The sequence below is a fragment of the Phyllobates terribilis genome, unplaced genomic scaffold, assembly GCF_046119375.1.
Source record: "Phyllobates terribilis strain yellow unplaced genomic scaffold, ASM4611937v1 Scaffold_2__4_contigs__length_985480577, whole genome shotgun sequence".
In the NCBI taxonomy this organism is placed as follows: Eukaryota; Metazoa; Chordata; class Amphibia; order Anura; family Dendrobatidae; genus Phyllobates; species Phyllobates terribilis.
The window spans coordinates 775,443,611-775,466,426 of NW_027362762.1; the positions used below are offsets into that span (position 1 = coordinate 775,443,611).

The 22,816-nt window shown below is 43.2% G+C and overlaps 1 long non-coding RNA gene across 1 annotated transcript in view; it reads left to right on the forward strand.

The window, feature by feature from the left end:
* Nucleotides 1–1,832: 1,832 nt before the first annotated feature.
* LOC141252973 (uncharacterized) overlaps nt 1,833–22,816 on the forward strand; it is a 64,190-nt gene continuing 43,206 nt past the window's right edge. Inside the window, exon 1 of the long non-coding RNA XR_012314175.1 lies at nt 1,833–2,142. This is a non-coding gene — a long non-coding RNA (uncharacterized lncRNA). The remainder of the gene's footprint in view (nt 2,143–22,816) is intronic.

The window sequence follows — 22,816 nt, forward strand, 5'->3', positions numbered from 1 at the left end:
CGTTTTTCTTGAACGATACCGACTTCTTCCTGTACCACTGCTTGAAGAAATTGTCTTTCAGAAACTGGCAATAGGTCTGGGAGTTGAGCTTCACTCCATCCTCAATCCGAAAAGGTCCCACAAGTTTATCTTTGATGTTACCAGCCCATACCAGTACCCCACCTCCACCTGGCTGGCGTCTGAGTCGGAGTGGAGCTCTCTGCCCTTTACTGATCCAGCCTCTGGCCCATCCATCTGGCCCATCAAGAGTCACTCTTCATCAGCTCATAAAACCTTTGAAAAATCAGTCTTAAGATATTTCTTGGCCCATTCTTGACGTTTTATCTTATGTTTCTTGTTCAAAGGTGGTCGTTTTTCAGCTTTCCTTACCTTGGCCATGTCCCTGAGTATCACACACCTTGTGCTTTTTGATACTCCAGTAATGCTGCAGCTCTGAAATATGGCAAAACTGGTGGCGAATGGCTTCTTGGCAGCTTCACTCTTGATTTTCCTCAATTCTTGGGTAGTTATTTTGCGCCTTTTTTGGCCAACAGGCTTTTTGCGACCCTTCTGGCTATTTTCCATGAAACGCTTGATTGTTCGGTGATCATGCTTCAAAAGTTGGGAAATTTCAAGACTGCTGCATCCCTCTGCAAGACATCTCACAATTTTTGACTGTTCTCCAAGATCCGGCTAGCAGAGCTTGTGCCTCTACTAGCCAGATCATGGAGAACAGTATATCATATTTAGGAAAAGACTTGTTTAATTGCTGCTCAAGCTTCTTTACAAATATATAACATATTGTGTTGCTTTAAAATCTGACTCCATAAGAGATTATTTATGGGGCAATTATTATTCATTGAACTATGGTATTTGATTATCAAAAAAAATCTGAAAAATATTATTTTTTGGAAATTATTGTGCTCTTTTTCGGACCGATTTTCCTTAAATCAAACTGATTTAATAATATCTGCTTCAATTGTAAATAATATAAACTCCATGTTTAGGCTGTAAAAAAAAAATAGAAGAACAAATTGCGAGGTAAGCTAAGAAATGAGAAAATCCCTTTTGAAATGCAATTTTACAGATTGTGACATTTTTCTCTGGGCATAAAGATAAAAAATGCCTCTGGCAATCAGTGTTTAAGAGGGTACTCCATTCCCCCATACTTAAACAAGTATGCGCGATTGTCAGGCAAGATTCGATGTAGTTGTTCCACACTTCTGTAGTTTTGTTTTTTACAAATTGTTTTTTTTTTATTCCAATGTGAAGCTGAAGCTAATTAACTAACATTGGCACTGTAGTAGTAAGGAAGTATTAAAACTCTCACATTTATATCATTTGTTAATTTGGCTTCAATGGATCAGTCATGACATTAAAGGGGTTATCCCACAATTATAATTTTATTTTTTCTTCACAGATAAGTATTACATATAACCAAGTTTCAAGATCAATGTAAGGGGGAACTTCTCTTGACAACATGAAAATGATCCTATAATACTTTTTTATTTCAAAACTTTGGCAATTTAAACTAATTTGATGATAACCAGCGAACTATGCATAAAATTCAGACGGACAAACAGTTCTCCAGCACATTGTTTTAATGCATTTATAGAAAGATATTAAAAATCCCTATCCAGAATATGAATTGCTATTTCAAAATGTTCTTTTTCGTGTATTCATTTGTGATGATATTTAATTAGCAAACTTTATGCCTAGCATGTGTCATTGTCATAAGAAAATTAAGCATGCAACTTAGCCAAGCTAAGAAAGTTGGTAATTAAAAAGCCATCTCATGTGCTATTTTTAGCATAAGAAAAAAAAAATGCCCAGCGAGTTACAAAATAAGAATTGCACACTGAGGATTCTCTGTAGGTCATAAAGAAAAATAGGCAGTAGAGAAACTTAATAAAGAAAGAAGGCGAAAAACATATCAATTATTCCAATAGCTTTGCTGCTCTCTAGTGGTACATCGCGGTAAAGAAATGCACACCCAAGTGCTTACATGTTGCGGCAGATATGTAGGATTAGTTTGCCTGCTATGGGAAATGTGGTCATAGAAAAAAGAAGCTGAAGCAGAGACTATTCAGTTACATCAAAGGCTCACTGCTCCTTAGATGGAGCTTCTTTTACTCAAACGAATGGATATAAAAGAGCTCCACAGTAAGTATAGACTATGCTCCTCTATGCCTTCCTTCTCACCTATACCCATGTAGTTCCTCTGAAGTTAATTAGTGTACAAGTGCTATATCTGTTCATACAAACATGTTCAATTATTGCTTTTTTTAAGAAGCTATAGAAAATTGTCTTTAAGTGGGAAAATAATGCTGGGAAAATGAATTTATAAAAAGTGGGCCAGCAATGCATCAGGACAATTATGTGCTTTACAGCTTAATGGAACCGGTTTTACTAATGGTCTAGGTAAGAATACTGGTGACAGCAAAGAAACAGTGTAAATATACATATAATTGTCAGTATATAGAAAGACATATATGTGTACAGAGCAGAACTCTTCCCTTTCCATTCTTGAGTATGATACTATGACATTATTATGATTTTTACATAATTGGAGATAGTTTGTTCATCCTCGGATTTATTTTTCAATGTCAAATTTGAAGTCAGGAAAGAATTTATGTCTTGAAATGAGGAAAATTAACTTGTATCACATGAGGGTTTTCGTCTTAATTTTGATCACCATTGCAGCATAATCGTCAGGATTGGACAGACTTATTTTTTTTTTTAAGCAATACATACTATGTTACTATGTCTTCCACAGAAGACAAATCTACAAAACCAAACAAAATTACTAATATTGATCAAACCAATGTATATAACAATTCTTTATATTATTATTAGGTCCCTTTGGAGATAATATTTGCAAAAGCTTAATCAGAATATGATACATTTATATCAAGGCAGCATGGTGGCTCAGTGGTTAGCACTGCAGCTCTGGAGTCTTGGGTTCAAATCCCTACAAGGACAATATGTGCTACGGGTTTGTATGTTTTCCCTGTGTTCACATGGGTTTCCTCCCACACTCCTAAGACATAGTGATGGGGAATCTATTTTGTGAGCACCAATGGGGAATTAATTGTGTTATATAAGTGAGTAAAATAAATAAAAGTAAACCAATAAAAATGCATAGGGGAGAGTTTTTTTTCTTGGTAATTATTGTGTTCAGGGCAGACCCCTGAAGGAAAGAAATGGTGGATAGTATGTCCATTTAAATAGGTTAAGATGTAATTGCCATTGATCGTAGATTGGTTTCCCTACTTAGTGAAGTCGGAGGAGAAGTCAGCTCAACAACTTGACTCAGAGGGAGGCAACAAGTTTAATGCTTACAAAGTCTTGCACAATGCAGAAAGCATGAGGGTTACATAGTCTTAGGCTAAGTGCCCACGATTCAGAAATGCTCCAGATTTTTTCCGCATCTCCTTGGCTAGAAAGACGCATGCGGATTTTACATGCGTTTTTCCTGCCAGGTAGAAGTTTTTGTCAAGCGTTTTTGCATGCATTTCCGTATGCGGGTTATCAAGCGATTTTCCAAGCGATTTTAACATCACTTGGAAAAGTTCTTGATAACTTGGTCACACTATATAAATCCATGCAAGCTTTATACAGTGGTGGCCAAAAGTATTGGCACTAGTGTTGAGCCACCCCCGTAGTGTTCGAGTTCGGTTCGGTTCGTCGAACACCCGTGTGTTCGCCGAACTGTTCGTCGAACTGTTCGTCAAACACCTTCGAACACCATTAAAACCAATGGCAGGCAAACAAAAACACATAGAAACACATAGAAAACACCTTCAAAGGTGTCCAAAAGCTGACAAACTGCTCAGAAGACACAACTAACACATGGAAAAGTGACAAGTACATATAGTCATGCGAAAAGAAAAGAGGTGGAGGAGTAAAAGGAGGGGGAGACACAGATATAGGCATGTCATGCCCTTCTAAAATCCAAAAAGTGAGAAGCCGACACGTTCAGTCCGCTCCTGCCCGTGCCACCTCCGTGTCGCCGGGTTTGTGCCAGAGCCGCGGTGAACCCTGACGGCCAGCCCCCCTCTCCCAATACTGGCGCCTGTCCGCTGGTGGGTCGAGTGAGCCCCCCTGTGGTGGAGGCAGCTCTAAGCTTTTTAATTTAAATTGTCTCTCTAATTTGAATAAATACACTTTAAATCCATTTACAAGGATCTATTGGAGGGCAAGTCTCATGCCAGCAGCCGCGTAATTCCAGCTCCAGTAGCGTCCACTAAAGCTGCTGCAGTTAAAAAGCTTTTATAAGGATCGAGCTCGGCTGTCCACTGCAAGGCATCCTACTGCCAGTCCGAGCCCCTATGCCTTGGGGTGCCTCCTGATGCTCTTCACTGAGTATCCCGTGGTCCCGAAGCATTTCCTTTGAAAAAATGAAGTGTCCAAACTACAGGTGGTGTAGCTTGCTTAACAGCCGGGATAATCTGCTGACTAGCAGACCCTGCTACTAGGCACAAAGTATTTCCTGGGCTAGATGCAGCTAAAAATTTGTAATTAGATACTCTCGTTGGATGCTGAGAAAGCATTCCATAGAGTCTCCTGGCACGCCATATATGATTCTCTTAAAAAGCTTGGGGTAGGGGTCTAGGGGACCCTTTTATAGCCAAAATCACGGCCCTGTATCGCAATATATCACCTAGGCTGAAGATAAATGGAACTGTATTACCCTGAGGGCTCAGTTGCTACAGAGGTATTGCACCTCACCCAGAGGTGTGATATCTCACTCTCAGGTAAGGATGGAGTGTGGATCAGGACCCGACACCTGCATGCATTACACCACATTGCCGTGGGGCAGGGTGACCAATATGCCCCTGAGATGGGCACGACAGTCCCTGTCCCTGGCTGGAGTGGGGGGAGGGAACACTGAGGAAGGGGAACCCTGTAGTGCAGGAGCAGGGAGGAAGCAGTTCCTGGGTGCATTGAGAAGGGAGTATAAAAGGTGGGCACCATCTTAGTTCAGTGCAGAGAAGTCTGAGCAGAAGTGGCAGGGAGCAGGGGCTCTGCATGAGCTCTGCTCCGGAGGTGGGCCTAGTAACAGAGGCCCAGGCCTGGAAGAGGGAGAAGGAAGGAAGAGGAGCGGAGAAGGCTCCAGGAACGAGGAACGAAGGGATCTCAGGGGTGGCGAGTCGCCACCGCACCCCCGAATCCACCTGCGTGGAGGGGTCAGGCCAAAGGGGGAGACCGGTCCCCGAAACTAGTGGAGGCAGGAAACGACCCTCAGCTAGAAACAGGAGGCTGTGACATTTTATGTGGCGCAGCCCCTCGCTACACCCGCTAGGAAGGCACCACATAAGGTCAGGGAAACTGGCGCCAAGTTTACCAAGAGGAGGCCCGAGGCAGCCGGACAGAAGGGTTGGTAAGAAAGGCCAGACAAAGGACACACAAAGGGGGTCCTGTGAAGCACTCCAAAGTTATCTGGGAGTTGTCTGAGCCCCTCACCTGGTGAGCACAGTACGACGTGGGCAGCCGTTACCTGCAGACGTGGTCTGGATAATAAGAACTGTGAGTAAAGGCCCTGGACTGCATCACTGACTCCGTGTCATTACTGCTGCTGCCCTGCACCATCACCCCCATCCTCCGCATACACTGCCCTGAGGCTATACTCCTCCCGTGGGGAGTTTTGCTACGCTCTGCTGCACCCACAACACCAGCCTCAGCGGTCTGCCCTGGAGCGGCGGTTCACTCTGACCGCAATCCACGGGTGGCGTAGTCGGACATTTAAACATCAAAACCACATAAATAGTTCCGCCACTGGTTTGACCGCCCTGAGCCACGGAACCGGGTTGCCGCCACGGAGACTACAACCACCAGCATCCACCAAAAAGGGTCCGGCTCCGGGTGTCCCAAGGCCCAGGGGGCGCGTCAGAACATTTTCATCACCTTTCACAATCACCAATGGGACAAGGCAGGGATGTTCTCTGTCCCCTCTCTTATACATCCTAATGACGGAGCACCTGCTGTCATCAATTCGCCATAACCCCAATATTAGGTGGATTGAGGTGGGAGGCACCGAGTACAAGTGCTCTCTATTTGCTGATGATGTCCTAGTATATATCACTCAATCACATATATCCATTCATGCTGTTATGGCTGAAATAGATCACTTTGTTACATGGTCAAATTTTAAAATCAATGCAGCGAAGTCTGAGGCCCTCGATGTCTCCCTCCCCAAATCCATATAGGATTCCATCCAGTCCAACTTTCCCTTTGCCTGGCCCTCACAGGGTATCAAATACTTAGGAATTCCTATTCATAGAGACCTCTCCCATCTATGTTATCTTAATTTTGGGCCCTTTATTGAACAACTCCATACAGACCACGGTTGGCAAGTTAGAACTGTAAGATTCACTACGTGAACCACTGGTGTTTTGTGGAAAAGCACATGTACACTGTGTTCCAAATTATTATGCAAAAAGTGTTTAGGAGTGATAAGGGAAGAATTTGTTTGTTTGTCAGTTAAACTCATTGATGGTGATGTGTGTCAGGGCTCTTTATATCACTGTAAGCAATTGCAGACACCTGTGTTAATTAGTTTGGCAGGTGTGTCCAATGAAAGGCAAGACTACTTAAGAAGGCTGTCTCACATTATTAAGCAGCCTACATTTTCTGCCAAAATGGGAAAGAAAAAGGATGTGTCGGCTGCTGAGAAGCAACAAATTGTGGAGTGTTTAGGTCAAGGCATGACTACAATCAACATTGTGCGATGATCAGGATGAAGTGTCTTGGCAATCAAGAAGTATGTAGCTGATTCACAGTACACACGTGTGCGTGCTGATAAGGGCAAATTGAGGACTCTTTCCTACAGGCAATTACGTCAGGTTGAAAGAGCAGCGGCAAAAAAGCCTTGTCATAGCAGCAGACAAGTTTTTGAAGCTGCTTGTGCCTCCAACGTCCCCCGAACAACAAGATGCAGGGTCCTTCAGAGGTTTGCAGCTGTGCATACGCCATCCTGTCGACCTCCTCTATCCACTTCACACAAGCAGAAACGGCTCCAGTGGGCCAAACATTACATGAAGACTGATTTCAAAACTGTTTTGTTCACGGATGAGTGCCGTGCAGCGCTCGATGGTCCAGATGGATGGAGTGGAGGATGGCTGGTTGATGGACACCCCACGCAAACACGGCTACAGCGCCAACAAGGAGGAGGTGGAGTAATGTTTTGGGCTGGAATCATGGGGAGAGAGATTGTCGGCCCCTTTAGGATCCCTGAAGGCGCTAAAGATGAACTCCATAATGTATGTGGATTTTCTCAAACAGCACTTCCTGCCATGGTTCAAGAAGAAGAACCGTGTATTTCACAGAAAGATCATTTTTCTGCATGATAATGCACCATCTCATGCTGCACATAAAACATCTGCATCTCTGGCTGATATGGGCAGAAAAGGGGACAAACTTATGGTGTGACCCCCATGCTCCCCTGACCTCTACCCCATTCAGAACCTTTGGAGCATCATTAAAAGGAGTGTCTATGATGGCGGGAGGCAGTTCACATCTAAGCAACAGCTCTGGGAGGGTATTCTGTCCTCATGCAAAACAATTGAAGCAGAAACCATCCAAAACCTGACAAATTCAATGGACGAGAGAGTTCAGAAGCTCCTTTCGAACAAGGGGTCCTATGTGAAAATGTAACATCACCTAGAATAAAGTTTTGAGTTGAAAACTGTTTGATTTCAGTTTCTAACAACTTGCTAATGCTTATAATTTCAAAAATGACCATTTTTTTGGTCTTTATTAAAATGAAAAGGTTGATCGAAAAGTTTGGGGGATCTAAGAGTGTGGCAACCCAGTAGTCATGATTACTTCGAATTCTGACAATATGAGGGTCATGCTGCAGGTAGAGCAGCAAGAAGGCACTTATGTGTCTTGCGCATCTCGGAGCCCCAAAATTATTTTCCGGGCTAGATGCAGCTAAAAATTATTATTAATTTTAAATCTGGTGAAGCTTTAGTATAGATGGCCTAATAGGATCAGTGCTGCACACTGCTACAAAGCCCAAATTATTTTCCAGTCAAGATACAGATAAACATGATTAGTAATTTTAAATCTGGTGGAGCTTATTATAGATGGCCTAATAGAATCAGTGCTGCACACTGCTACAAAGCCCAAATTATTTTCCAGCCAAGATACAGATAAACATGATTAGTAATTTGAAAGCTTAAAACGGTTGGTAGGGTGATTTTAACCAATCTTCAAGCTTTTACTCTCCCCAGGATGACACAGGGGTAGAAAAGTCATTTCGGATCCATGATTTGTTCATCTTTATGAACGTGAGTCTGTCTACATTATCAGTGGAGAGCCGCGTGCTCTTATCTGTCAGAACACCACCAGCAGCGCTGAACACACGTTCAGACAGAACGCTGGCTGCGGGGCATGACAAGATCTCCAAGGCGCAAGTGGCTAGCTCCGGCCATTTATCCAGATTGGAAGCCCAAAAAGAGCAAGGGTCCAGTGACACAGTCGTGGCTTCAATGTTTACTTGGAGATACTCCTGTACCATCGTCTCTAGGCGTTGACTATGTGTCAGACTTCTTGTCTCCTGTGGCCTTGCAAAGGATGGGCTAAAAAAGTGGTGAAATGATTCCGCAAAATTGATGTTACCAGCAGATACTGTGGTTCTGTTATGGTTTGAGTGCTGAACACTTGACGGTCCCACGGTTGGCAAGTTGGAACTGTGAGATTCACTACGTGCACCACTGGTATTTTGTGGAAAAGCACATGTAAGATTCTGCAACAGTCTCTGCTGATACTCCTGCATGCGTCCATCCCTTTCTATGGCAGGAATAATTTCTGCAAATTTACTTTTGTACCGGGGATCTAACAGTGTGGCAACCCAGTAGTCAGGATTATTTCTAATTCTCACAATTCGAGGGTCATGTTGCAGGTAGTGCAGCAAGAAGGCACTCATGTGTGTTGCGCATCCAGGAGCACCAAGTCCCTGTTGTGTTGGTGGCGAGGTAACAATAATGCTTCCTTCCTCTGTCCTCTCCCCCCAACCTCGCACAACAGAAATGTGATCAAGGTCTCCCTCATCTGATGAGTCTTCCATCAGTTCGTCCTCCACTTCTTCCTGGGCTCCTGCACCTTCCTCACTAGTTTGGCTGCTACCATGCGCCCTGGTAAAACCATCTCCCCCACCCTCACATGCCTGCCGCCTTGGTGCTGCCGACCGTCTGGACCTTGCAGATGTTAGCCCTTCCGCATACAACTCCTCCTCCTCTACTTCCTCCACCTCCTCTTGTGCCACCACCTGACTCCGAATTCTGTTTAACATTTGCTCCAGCATGTAAATCACCGGAATAGTCATGCTGATAATGGCATCGTCAGCACTAAACATCTTCGTCGCCATTTCAAAACTGTGCAGAAGGGTGCATAGGTCCCTGATCTGAGACCACTCCTCCAGCGTGATTTGCCCCTCCTCTGGATCTCGTTGGCCCAGGCTATACGTCAGAACGTATTGCACCAGGGCTTGTCGGTGCTGCCACAGTCGCTGCAACATGTGCAGAGTTGAATTCCACCGGGTAGGCACATCGCATTTTAGCCGGTGAAGTGGCAGGCCCAACGACTTCTGTAGAGATGTAAGTCGCTGAGCTGCGGGATGCGAACGGCGGAAGTGAGCACACAGCGACCGTGCCCTCTGCAGAAGGCCATCTAGTCTGGGATAGTGGGCTAAAAATTGCTGGACAACCAGGTTCAACACGTGAGCCATACAAGGCACGTGTGTGACATTGCCCCGGCGAAGGGCCGCACCCAGGTTTGCAGCATTGTCGCACACGGCCTTCCCTGGTTTCAGGTCCAGTGGAGACAACCATTCATGAAATTGGTTCTCCAGAGCTGACCACAACTCCTCAGCTGTGTGACTCCCATTTCCCAGACATTTCAATGTAAAAACCGCCTGATGACGTTGAGCCCTACTGCCAGCATAGTAAGGAGGTGTGCAGGATCCCTTCTGCGCAGTTAGAAAGCTTGTGGCATGACCAGACAGGCTTTGGGTGCAAGGGAAGACCGAGAGGAGGTTGAGGAGGCGGAAGCAGTGGAGGAACTTTGACATAAAGAGGATTGACGCACAACTCGCGGGGACGGCAAGACTTGGACAGCAGCCCCTTGTCCTGCTGTCACCATAGTTACCCAGTGCCCAGTCAGCGACATGTAACGCCCCTGTCCATGCCTACTCGTCCAAGTGTCTGTGGTGAAATGCACCCTGTCACACACAGAGTTTCTCAAAGAAGCGGTGATGTTGTGTGCGACAGGCTGGTGGAGCGCAGGCACACCTTTCTTTGAGAAGTAGTGCCGACTGGGCATCTGGTACTGGGGCACTGCGACGGACATAAGGTCTCGAAAATCCTCTGTGTCCACCAGGCGGAAAGGCAGCATTTCTGTAGCCAAGAACTTGCAGATGGTGAAATTCAACCTCTTAGCTTTCTCATGGCTAGGAGGAAATGGTCTTTTACTTGTCCACATCAGAGGGACCGAGGGCTGGCTATTGTGCTTAGACGGGGTTGATAAGGGTGTCCCCGGCAAACTGCCGGTCTGTGAGGAAGATGCAGGCGGACATGTTAGGTTGCCTTGATCCAAAGGTGGTGCTATCGATGTCGGACAGCGCTCAACACCAGCTGGTGTTACCACCTCCAAAGAAAATGATGACCTGCCAATCACGCTGGCTGTTGCGGGTAAAGAGGTGGCAGGTCTGCGCCCCAAAACAGGTGTGACTGCTGTCCCCCCAGTCACAGAGGATGAAGAGCCCGCGGATGCACAAGATATGGCAGACGGTGGTTGGCCCGGCCGGCTAGGCCGCATTGTAGCACACTGAGCTTCCCACTGCAACTTATGCTTCATGTCCATGTGCCGGTTCATGCATGAAGTACTCAAACTATGTATTTTTTGGCCTCTACTTAGCTTTTGCTGACAAATGTTACAGATAACATGAGTTGGGTCATCTTTATCGATCTGAAAAAATGCCCAGGCTATGCAAGGCTTAGCACCCATGCGACCTGAAGAGCCACCACGACTTGTGGTGAGAGGCAGAGTTGTGTTTGAGGATGCAGTTGTTGACGTGCTTCCAGTACTACGTCTCTGTCCAGGAAGGCGCAACCTGACCTCGTCGTCACTAGCATCTTCCTCCACCTCCTCTGCTGACCTCATCTCTTGGCTGACTGTGGGTTGACAGTAAGTGGGATCTCCAACCTCATCATCATCACCCTGTGCGTTATCACACCCGTCGTCCTCAGAGCCAACCTGTTCCTGCCCTGACAAAAAACTAAAGTTGTCGCTCCAATCAGGTTTTTGAGTCTTATCATCGTCTTCCTCATTGTCTCCACCAACAGGAGTTACAGTTTGGGAATGAGGGTCTACATTATGGTCAGAACCTTCTGCGTCTGGTCCTGGATCCGACTCATAAAGATTCTGGGCATCAGTGCAGATCATTTCCTCGTCTGGATTCACAGAAGCGCTGGAGTCGACCTCTGATTCCCAGGCTATAGTATGAGTAAACAGCTCTGCAGACTCAACCATCTGTTCTACCTCATACTCAGACGGGCAGCTGGAGATTTGGGAGCTGCGAGGAAGCAAGTGCGATTGGGGTGACACCTTTGAGGACTGGAGTATTTGTGATGTTGAAGTTGATGTGGAGGAGAGCCCACTTAAAGGAGCACTTGATATCCGTTGAAGCACTTGCTGTTTTTGTGCCTCATCTGGAATTTGTAGCGATTGGCGTGGCCGTAAGAAAGGGATCTTATCACATTTTCCGCTAAAAGAAGTAGACATTTTAGTTTGGCTGGAAGATGGTCTTTCTTCTGCAGATGTTACTGTTGCTTTAAGGCTATGTGCCCACGTTGCATTTATGAAGCAGAAAATTTCTGCTGCATAAATGCAAGTCCTCTCCCGGAAAAACGCATGCGGAATTCCGCACGCGTTTATCGCGCATTTTTCGCACGTTTATCACGAGTTTTCCACATGCGGAATTGCCTTGCGTTTTTTATGCATTGGACAAAGGCAATTCTGCTTGCGGAATCGCAAAATTAAATGACATGCTGCGGATTTTTGAACGCGGCATAAACGCTGCGGAAAAATCCGCAGCATGTGCATAGAACTTGAGGAATCCCATTGGGGACCATGGGGTGCGGATATACATGCGTTTTTCAAGCGTTTACGCTGCGGAAATTCCGCAGCATATACACAGCCTAACACCCACCCCACGGACACAACCTTTTTTCCCCTTCCCAACACGCCTATTCCCCTTTCCACCAGCAGCAGGCCTTTTTCCACTCATTTTGGTGGTTAACTAATTAACAACTCTGGAGTTGTTTGCACAAAAAAACAATGGATGGGAACCGAGCAGAGCTGAGTGGCCAAACTGTGGTATTAGGCCAAAACTATTGGCTGGGTTAGATGCAGAAAAAAATGATATTCAATTTGCAACCTGATGGAGGTCAGTATAGATGGACTAATAGAGAAAGTTCCACACACTGCTAGAAGGCCAAATATTTTTTCAGAGCTAGATGCAGATAAAAATTATTTTTAATTTGCAACCTGATGGAGGTCAGTATAGATGGACTAATAGAGAAAGTCCCACACACTGCTAGAAGGCCAAATATTTTTTCAGAGCTAGATGCAGATCAAAATTATTTTTAATTTGCAACCTGATGGAGGTCAGTATAGATGGACTAATAGAGAAAGTCCCACACACTGCTAGAAGGCCAAATATTTTTTCAGAGGTAGATGCAGAAAAAAATATATTCAGTTTGCAACCTGATGGAGGTCTGTATAGATGGATTAATAGAACAAGTCCATCACACAGCTAGAAGCCCAATATTTTTTCAGAGGTAGATGCAGAAAAAAATATTTTCAGTTTGCAACCTGATGGAGGTCAGTATAGATGGACTAATACAACAAGTCCCACACACAGCTAGAAGCCCAATATTTTTTCAGAGGTAGATGCAGAAAAAAATATATTCAGTTTGCAACCTGATGGAGGTCAGTATAGATGGACTAATACAACAAGTCCCACACACAGCTAGAAGCCCAATATTTTTTCAGAGGTAGATGCAGAAAAAAATATATTCAGTTTGCAACCTGATGGAGGTCTGTATAGATTGATTAATAGAACAAGTCCCACGCACAGCTAGAAGCCCAATATTTTTTCAGAGGTAGATGCAGAAAAAAATATATTCAGTTTGCAACCTGATGGAGGTCAGTATAGATGGACTAATACAACAAGTCCCACACACAGCTAGAAGCCCAATATTTTTTCAGAGGTAGATGCAGAAAAAAATATATTCAGTTTGCAACCTGATGGAGGTCTGTATAGATGGATTAATAGAACAAGTCCCACACACAGCTAGAAGCCCAATATTTTTTCAGAGGTAGATGCAGAAAAAAATATATTCAGTTTGCAACCTGATGGAGGTCAGTATAGATGGACTAATACAACAAGTCCCACACACAGCTAGAAGCCCAATATTTTTTCAGAGGTAGATGCAGAAAAAAATATATTCAGTTTGCAACCTGATGGAGGTCTGTATAGATGGATTAATAGAACAAGTCCCACACACAGCTAGAAGCCCAATATTTTTTCAGAGGTAGATGCAGAAAAAAATATTTTCAGTTTGCATCCTGATGGAGGTCAGTATAGATGGACTAATACAACAAGTCCCACACACAGCTAGAAGCCCAATATTTTTTCAGAGGTAGATGCAGAAAAAAATATATTCAGTTTGCAACCTGATGGAGGTCTGTATAGATGGATTAATAGAACAAGTCCCACACACAGCTAGAAGCCCAATATTTTTTCAGAGGTAGATGCAGAAAAAAATATATTCAGTTTGCAACCTGATAGAGGTCAGTATAGATGGACTAATACAACAAGTCCCACACACAGCTAGAGGCCAAATATTTTTTCAGAGGTAGATGCAGAAAAAAATATATTCAGTTTGCAAACTGATGGAGGTCTGTATAGATGGATTAATAGAACAAGTCCCACACACAGCTAGAAGCCCAATATTTTTTCAGAGGTAGATGCAGAAAAAAATATTTTCAGTTTGCATCCAGATGGAGGTCAGTATAGATGGACTAATACAACAAGTCCCACACACAGCTAGAAGCCCAATATTTTTTCAGAGGTAGATGCAGAAAAAAATATATTCAGTTTGCAACCTGATGGAGGTCAGTATAGATGGACTAATACAACAAGTCCCACACACAGCTAGAAGCCCAATATTTTTTCAGAGGTAGATGCAGAAAAAAATATATTCAGTTTGCAACCTGATGGAGGTCTGTATAGATGGATTAATAGAACAAGTCCCACACACAGCTAGAAGCCCAATATTTTTTCAGAGGTAGATGCAGAAAAAAGTATATTCATTTTGCAACCTGATGGAGGTCAGTATAGATGGACTAATACAACAAGTCCCACACACAGCTAGAAGCCGAATATTTTTTCAGAGGTAGATGCAGAAAAAAATATATTCAGTTTGCAACCTGATGGAGGTCTGTATAGATGGATTAATAGAACAAGTCCCACACACAGCTAGAAGCCCAATATTTTTTCAGAGGTAGATGCAGAAAAAAATATATTCAGTTTGCAACCTGATGGAGGTCAGTATAGATGGACTAATACAACAAGTCCCACACACAGCTAGAAGCCGAATATTTTTTCAGAGGTAGATGCAGAAAAAAATATATTCAGTTTGCAACCTGATGGAGGTCTGTATAGATGGATTAATAGAACAAGTCCCACACACAGCTAGAAGCCCAATATTTTTTCAGAGGTAGATGCAGAAAAAAATATTTTCAGTTTGCAACCTGATGGAGGTCAGTATAGATGGACTAATACAACAAGTCCCACACACAGCTAGAAGCCCAATATTTTTTCAGAGGTAGATGCAGAAAAAAATATATTCAGTTTGCAACCTGATGGAGGTCAGTATAGATGGACTAATACAACAAGTCCCACACACAGCTAGAAGCCCAATATTTTTTCAGAGGTAGATGCAGAAAAAAATATATTCAGTTTGCAACCTGATGGAGGTCTGTATAGATGGATTAATAGAACAAGTCCCACGCACAGCTAGAAGCCCAATATTTTTTCAGAGGTAGATGCAGAAAAAAATATATTCAGTTTGCAACCTGATGGAGGTCAGTATAGATGGACTAATACAACAAGTCCCACACACAGCTAGAAGCCCAATATTTTTTCAGAGGTAGATGCAGAAAAAAATATATTCAGTTTGCAACCTGATGGAGGTCTGTATAGATGGATTAATAGAACAAGTCCCACACACAGCTAGAAGCCCAATATTTTTTCAGAGGTAGATGCAGAAAAAAATATATTCAGTTTGCAACCTGATGGAGGTCAGTATAGATGGACTAATACAACAAGTCCCACACACAGCTAGAGGCCAAATATTTTTTCAGAGGTAGATGCAGAAAAAAATATATTCAGTTTGCAACCTGATGGAGGTCTGTATAGATGGATTAATAGAACAAGTCCCACACACAGCTAGAAGCCCAATATTTTTTCAGAGGTAGATGCAGAAAAAAATATATTCAGTTTGCAACCTGATGGAGGTCAGTATAGATGGACTAATACAACAAGTCCCACACACAGCTAGAGGCCAAATATTTTTTCAGAGGTAGATGCAGAAAAAAATATATTCAGTTTGCAACCTGATGGAGGTCTGTATAGATGGATTAATAGAACAAGTCCCACACACAGCTAGAAGCCCAATATTTTTTCAGAGGTAGATGCAGAAAAAAATATTTTCAGTTTGCATCCTGATGGAGGTCAGTATAGATGGACTAATACAACAAGTCCCACACACAGCTAGAAGCCGAATATTTTTTCAGAGGTAGATGCAGAAAAAAATATATTCAGTTTGCAACCTGATGGAGGTCTGTATAGATGGATTAATAGAACAAGTCCCACACACAGCTAGAAGCCCAATATTTTTTCAGAGGTGGATGCAGAAAAAAATATATTCAGTTTGCAACCTGATGGAGGTCAGTATAGATGGACTAATACAACAAGTCCCACACACAGCTAGAAGCCCAATATTTTTTCAGAGGTAGATGCAGAAAAAAATATATTCAGTTTGCAACCTGATGGAGGTCTGTATAGATGGATTAATAGAACAAGTCCCACACACAGCTAGAAGCCCAATATTTTTTCAGAGGTAGATGCAGAAAAAAATATATTCAGTTTGCAACCTGATGGAGGTCTGTATAGATGGACTAATACAACAAGTCCCACACACAGCTAGAAGCCCAATATTTTTTCAGAGGTAGATGCAGAAAAAAATATATTCAGTTTGCAACCTGATGGAGGTCAGTATAGATGGACTAATACAACAAGTCCCACACACAGCTAGAAGCCCAATATTTTTTCAGAGGTAGATGCAGAAAAAAATATATTCAGTTTGCAACCTGATGGAGGTCTGTATAGATGGATTAATAGAACAAGTCCCACACACAGCTAGAAGCTCAATATTTTTTCAGAGGTAGATGAAGAAAAAAAATATATGCAGTTTGCAACCTGATGGAGGTCAGTATAGATGGACTAATACAACAAGTCCCGCACACAGCTAGAAGCCCAATATTTTTTCAGAGCTAGATGCAGAAAAAAATTATATTCAATTTGCAACCTGATGGAGGTCAGTATAGATGGACTAATAGAATGATGCTATGCCCAAAAGATTTTACTTCACTAGGTGCAGTAAAAAAATTGGTATTCTATACACAGGTGGTATATCTTGCAACACAGATAGGCTACTCCACTGACTAACACACTCTGCAATAGGCCAAAAAGGATTAGCTTTGCTAGATTCAGCCAAATGCTGTGAAAAAAACTTGCACAGCACTGGCACAGACCTGCCTGGCAAAAACTGATAGGAACTGATGTAACCTAGTCCTGAAAAGGACTCCAATTACAATTAGTCTTTACTCCCACAATCTATCTATTTAAGAGCACAGACCTGCCTGATAAAAGTCGTAGGAAATGCTGTAACCTAGTCCTTAAAAGGACTGCAATCACAACTATTCCCTACTCCCAAGCTATCTGTAGATTTGTGCGAAAATTGGCTTGAAATTAACAAGGTATAGCGCACACAGCAACAGCGGTGCCGTCTAACACGCAGCTGCAGCAGTGAGAAAATGGTGGCGACGGGGAAAATGGCTTGGTCTTATAGGGCAAGGACATGTGACATACACTGCCAATGACACATGCCCTTGCTTGTGTGAAAAAAAGCACTTCGCTCCGTGTGTGCGCTGCTGATAGGCTGACAGATTGCACCTCCCCACTGTAAATACGGGAAAGAGAAAAAAAAAATGGAGATCTTCATTGTTCCTGCAGAGATCCATCCCCTGCCCCTCCCCCCACCCCGCTGTACACTCAAACTGCGTATTAACATTAATTTTCATCATTACTGAGAAAAAATCCAGTAATGATTTTGGTGCACGAACAGTTATCGAACATAACCTCGAACAGCCGAATTTTTCTCAAATTGTTCGTGTTCGCCGAACGGCTCGAACACCGCCCAAAACAGCTCGAATTTGAGATTGGCGAACAGTTCGAGTAGAACAACGCTCATCTCTAATTGGCACCCCTGCCATTCTGTCAGATATTACTCAGTTTCTTCCTGAAAATGATTGCAATCACAAATTATTTGGTATTATTATCTTCATTTAATTTGTCTTCAATGAAAAAACACAAAAAGAATTGTCGTAAAGCCGAATTGGATACAATTCCACACCAAAACCTAAAAAAGGGGGTGGACAAAAGTATTGGCACTGTTTGAAAAATCATGTGATGCTTCTCTAATTCGTGTAATTAACAGCACCTGTAACTTACCTGTGGCACCTAACAGGTGTTGGCAATAACTAAATCACACTTGCAGCCAGTTAACATGGATTAAAGTTGACTCAACCTCTGTCCTGTGTCCTTGTGTGTACCACATTGAGCATGGAGGAAAGAAAGAAGACCAAAGAACTGTCTGAGGACTTGAGAAACCTAATTGTGAGGAAGCATGAGCAATCTCAAGGCTACAAGTCCATCTGCAAAGACCTGAATGTTCCTGTGTCTTCCGTGTGCAGTGTCATCAAGAAGTTTAAAGCCCATGGCACTGTGGCTAACCTCCCTAGATGTGGACAGAAAAGAAAAATTGACGAGAGATTTCAACGCAAGATTGTGTGGATGGTGGATAAAGAACCTCGACTAACATCCAAACAAGTTCAAGCTGCCCTGCAGTCCGAGGGTACAACAGTGTCAACCCGTACTATGAGTGGGTGTCTGAAGGAAAAAGGACTGTATGGTAGGATACCCAGGAAGACCCCACTTCTTACCCCGAGACATAAAAAAGCCAGGCTGGAGTTGGCCAAAACTTACCTGAGAAAGCCTAAAACATTTTGGAAGAATGTTCTCTGGTTAGATGAGACAAAAGTAGAGCTTTTTGGGAAAAAGCATCAACATAGAGTGCACAGGAAAAAAAAAGAGGCATTCAAAGAAAAGAACATGGTCCCTACAGTCAAACATGGCAGAGGTTCCCTAATGTTTTGGGGTTGCTTTGCTGCTGCTGGCACTGGACTGCTTGACCGTGTGCATGGCATTATGAAGTCTGAAGACTACCAACAAATTTTGCAGCATAATGTAGGGCCCAGTGTGAGAAAGCTGGGTCTCCCTCAGTGGTCATGGGTCTTCCAGCAGGACAATGACCCAAAACACACTTCCAAAAGCACTATAAAATGGTTTGAGAGAAAGCTCTGGAGACTTCTAAGGTCGCCAGGAATGAGTCCAGACCTGAATCCCATAGAACACCTGTGGAGAGATCTCAAAATGGCAGTTTGGAGAAGGCACCCTTCAAATATCAGGGACCTGGAGCAGTTTGCCAAAGAAGAATGGTCTACAATTCCAGTAGAGCATTGTAAGAAACTCATTGATGGTTACCGGAAGCGGTTGTTCGCAGTTATTTTGGCTAAAGGTTGTGCAACCAAGTATTAGGCTGAGGGTGCCAATACTTTTGTCTGGTCCATTTTTGGAGTTTTGTGTGAAATGATCAATGATTTGATTTTTGCTTCATTCGCTTTTGTGTTTTTTCCTTGCAAGCAAATTAAATGAAGATAATAATACCAAAGAATTTGTGATTGCAATCATTTTCAGGAAGAAACTGAGTATTATCTGACAGAATTGCAGGGGTGCCAATACTTTTGGCCACCACTGTATAGTGTGACCAAGTTAACAGTTAAAAAAAAGAATAAAAATGGTAAAAAATAAAAAATAAACATTATACTCACCTTCTGATAGCCCCCGGTCCTGTACGATGTGTCCGGTCTCTTGTGTGGCTCGCGGTGGTCTAAAAGGACCTTCCATGACGTCATTTAGTCATGTGACAGGTCACGTGACTGCCATACAGCCAGGACGCACCACAGAGGAGACCGGGGGACATCGGAAAGTAAGTATAATGTTTATTTTTTATTTTTATTCTTTTTTTTACTGGTACTATGGTACCTGGGTCTGGAGGAGAGTCTCCTCTTCTCCAGACCCGGGTACCATCCGCACATTGAATCGCTTAATATCCGCAAGTGCACATGTAGTCATGCGGATATTAAGAGATTCAATGCAAGTCAATGGCGGCAATTAAGCTGCGTGTCCGCAAAACTAATGGACATGCTGCGTATTTTTCCGCAATGATAATCCGCAGCGGAAATTTCCGCAGCATGTGCACAGCAGGCAAAAACAGGCAAAAACGCTTGAAAAACGCATAGTGGGCACGCAGCCTTACATGAAGCATTACATTTACCAGGTTGGAAAATGTAGAAGGAAACAGGCCTATATACTTTTTCTGAACAGAAGTAGACAATTGGTAATAATCTCTTGCAACAATTTGCTGACATTTGTGATAGTTTGCTGACACTGTTTGTTACTACCCCTCTCACAATCATCTGTATTGGCAGTAATATCCAGCAATAGCTTATCTGGCAGCTTACCAGTTATTATGTCACAGTCTCTTACACTCAGCACCAGTCCTCTGCATCATTCAGAGCATAACAGTGCGGCTCATGTGGCATCAGTTATTAAGTTTTAATTAATTTAAGCATCTTAAAAACATCTTCAGAATCTGACCTTTTCTCACCTTTGAAACTACAAAAACTCTTACTGTAATTGTTATTTATTCTCGCCTGGACTACTGGAACTCTCTACTGATCTCCCTCTAACCAAACTTTCTTCTCTCCAAACCATCATGAATGCGGCAACCAGGGTCGTATTTCTATCCAGCCATTACACCAATGACTCCACTTTTTATCAGTCATTACACTGGTTGCCTATTCACTACAGAATACAATACAAACTTCTCTTTTACCAAGAAAGCTCTCCACAGTTCTGCACCACTCTATAGTTCTTCCTTCATCTCTGTCACCCTACCTATGCTCTTTGTTCTACGACTGATTTAAAACAAACATCCTCCATAATATCAATGTCACATCTCCATCTCCAAGACTTTTCTTGTGCTGCACCAGTTTTCTGGAATATACTACTCTGAACGATACGATTAATACCTAGTCCCCACATTTTTAAGCATGCTTTAAAAACACATCTCTTTAGACAGTTCTATCACCTCACTTCAATAATCTAACTCTTCTCTATTCCCTCTTTCTAAGTTTTCCTTTGAATCTGGCCTCTCCTTTTCATCTGTCTCCACATACTCTTTGCTCCCAATTGCACTTGGTAACTGTACTTAGACAGATACTGGCTGATGACCAGATCATGAAACTTATTTGAAATGCCATATTTATTATAATGATGGCTGAACCATACATGACCAGCATCTTTTACCTATTGTGTTCCCCTATTTCCTTATAGATTGCAAGCTTGCTAGCAGTGCCCTCGCTCCTTCTGTAACTGTTAAACCAGGGGCGTAACGGGTGATGGCCTACCGACTCCAGTGCAAGCTTCAGATATACCAAAATGGGGGGGTATACAGTGGGTATGGAAAGTTTTCAGACCCCTTTAAATTTTTTACACTGTTTCATTGCAGCCATTTGGTAAATTCTAAAAAGTTAATTTTTTTCTCATTAAAGTACACTCTGCATCCCATCTTGACTGAAAAAAACAGAAATGTAGAAATTTTCGGAAATTTATTAAAAAAGAAAAACTGAAATATCACATGGTCATAAGTATTCAGACCCTTTGCTCAGTATTGAGTAGAAGCACCCTTTTGAGCTAGTACAGCCATGAGTCTTCTTGGGAATGATGCAACAAGTTTTTCACACCTAGATTTGGGGATCCTCTGCCATTCTTCGTTGCAGATCCTCTCCTGTTCCGTCAGGTTGAATGGTAAACATTTGTGGACAGACATTTTCAGGTCTCTCCAGAAATGCTCAATTGGGTTTAGGTCAGGGCTCTGGCTGGGCCAGTCAAGAATGGTCATAGAATTGTTCTGAAGCCACTCATTTTGTTATTTTAGCTGTGTGCTTAGGGTCATTGTCTTGTTGGAAGGTGAACCTTCGGCCAACTCTGAGGTCCAGAGCACTCTGGAAGAGGTTTTCATCCAGGATTTCTCTGTACTTGGCCGCATTCATATTTCCTTCAATTGTAACCAGTCGTCCTGTCCCTGCACCTGAAAAACACCCCCATTGCATGATGCTGCCACGACCATGTTTCACTGTTGGGATTGTATTGGGCAGGTGATGAGCAGTGCCTGGTTTTCTCCACACATACCGCTTAGAATTATCACCAAAAAGTTCTCTCTTCATCTCATGAGACCAGATAATCTTACTTCTCATAGTCTGGGAGTCCTTCATGTGTTTTTGAGCAAACTCTATGCGGGCTTTAATATGTCTTGCACTGAGGAGAGGCTTCCGTCTGGCCACTCTGCCATAAAGGCCCGACTGGTGGAGGGCTGCAGTGATAGTTGACTTTGTAGAACTTTCTCCCATCTCCCTACTGCATCTCTGGAGCTCAGCCACAGAGATCTTGTCGTTCTTCTTTACCTCTCTCACCAAGGCTCTTTTCCCACGATTGCTCAGTTTGGCTGGACGGCCAGGTCTAGGAAGACTTCTGGTGGTCCCAAACTTCTTCCATTTAAGGATTATGGAGGCCACTGTGCTCTTAGGAACCTTGAGTAATGCAAAAATTCTTTTGTAACCTTGGCCAGATCTGGGCCTTGCCACAATTCTGTCTCTGAGTTCCTTGGGCAGTTCCTTTGAGCTCATGATTCTCATTTAGTCTGACATGCACTGTGAGCTGTGAGGTCTTAAGTACTGATGATCGAGCACTAAAATGCTCGTTGCTCGGGTCGAGAAAATTGGAATACTCGGGTGCTCGACCCGAGCAACGAGCCCAATGTAAGTCTATGGGAAACTCAAGCATTTTTCAGGCGGCTCCCCCCGGCGGTCTGCTGAGGGCCTAAAAATTGCCCAAATCGATGGGAACAGTGCTAAAATGACACGGGAACAGCATGGGGAAGACCCCTGGAAGCATCTCTGACTCCCAGATCACTGCTGTCAGCAACGTGGTCAGAGTATTACGCCACTTTTAGGGACTCACAATAAAACGTACAAAAACTACACCAAAATGGATTTTCCTGGGAAATATGTTAAGGAACATCCTTTCTAGGGTAATGACTTGTATATAAGGCAAAATAAATAGCCAAAAACAAAAATACTCCTCCACAACTTGGGCTATGTTCACACGTAGCATTTTTGATGCGTTTTTGCACTTTTGAATTGCTTTCAACCAAGACAAATGCATTCACCAGGAAATGTCATTTTAACATTTTACAACCTTATCTGGCCATGTGGTGTGTGACACATCATCAGACACATG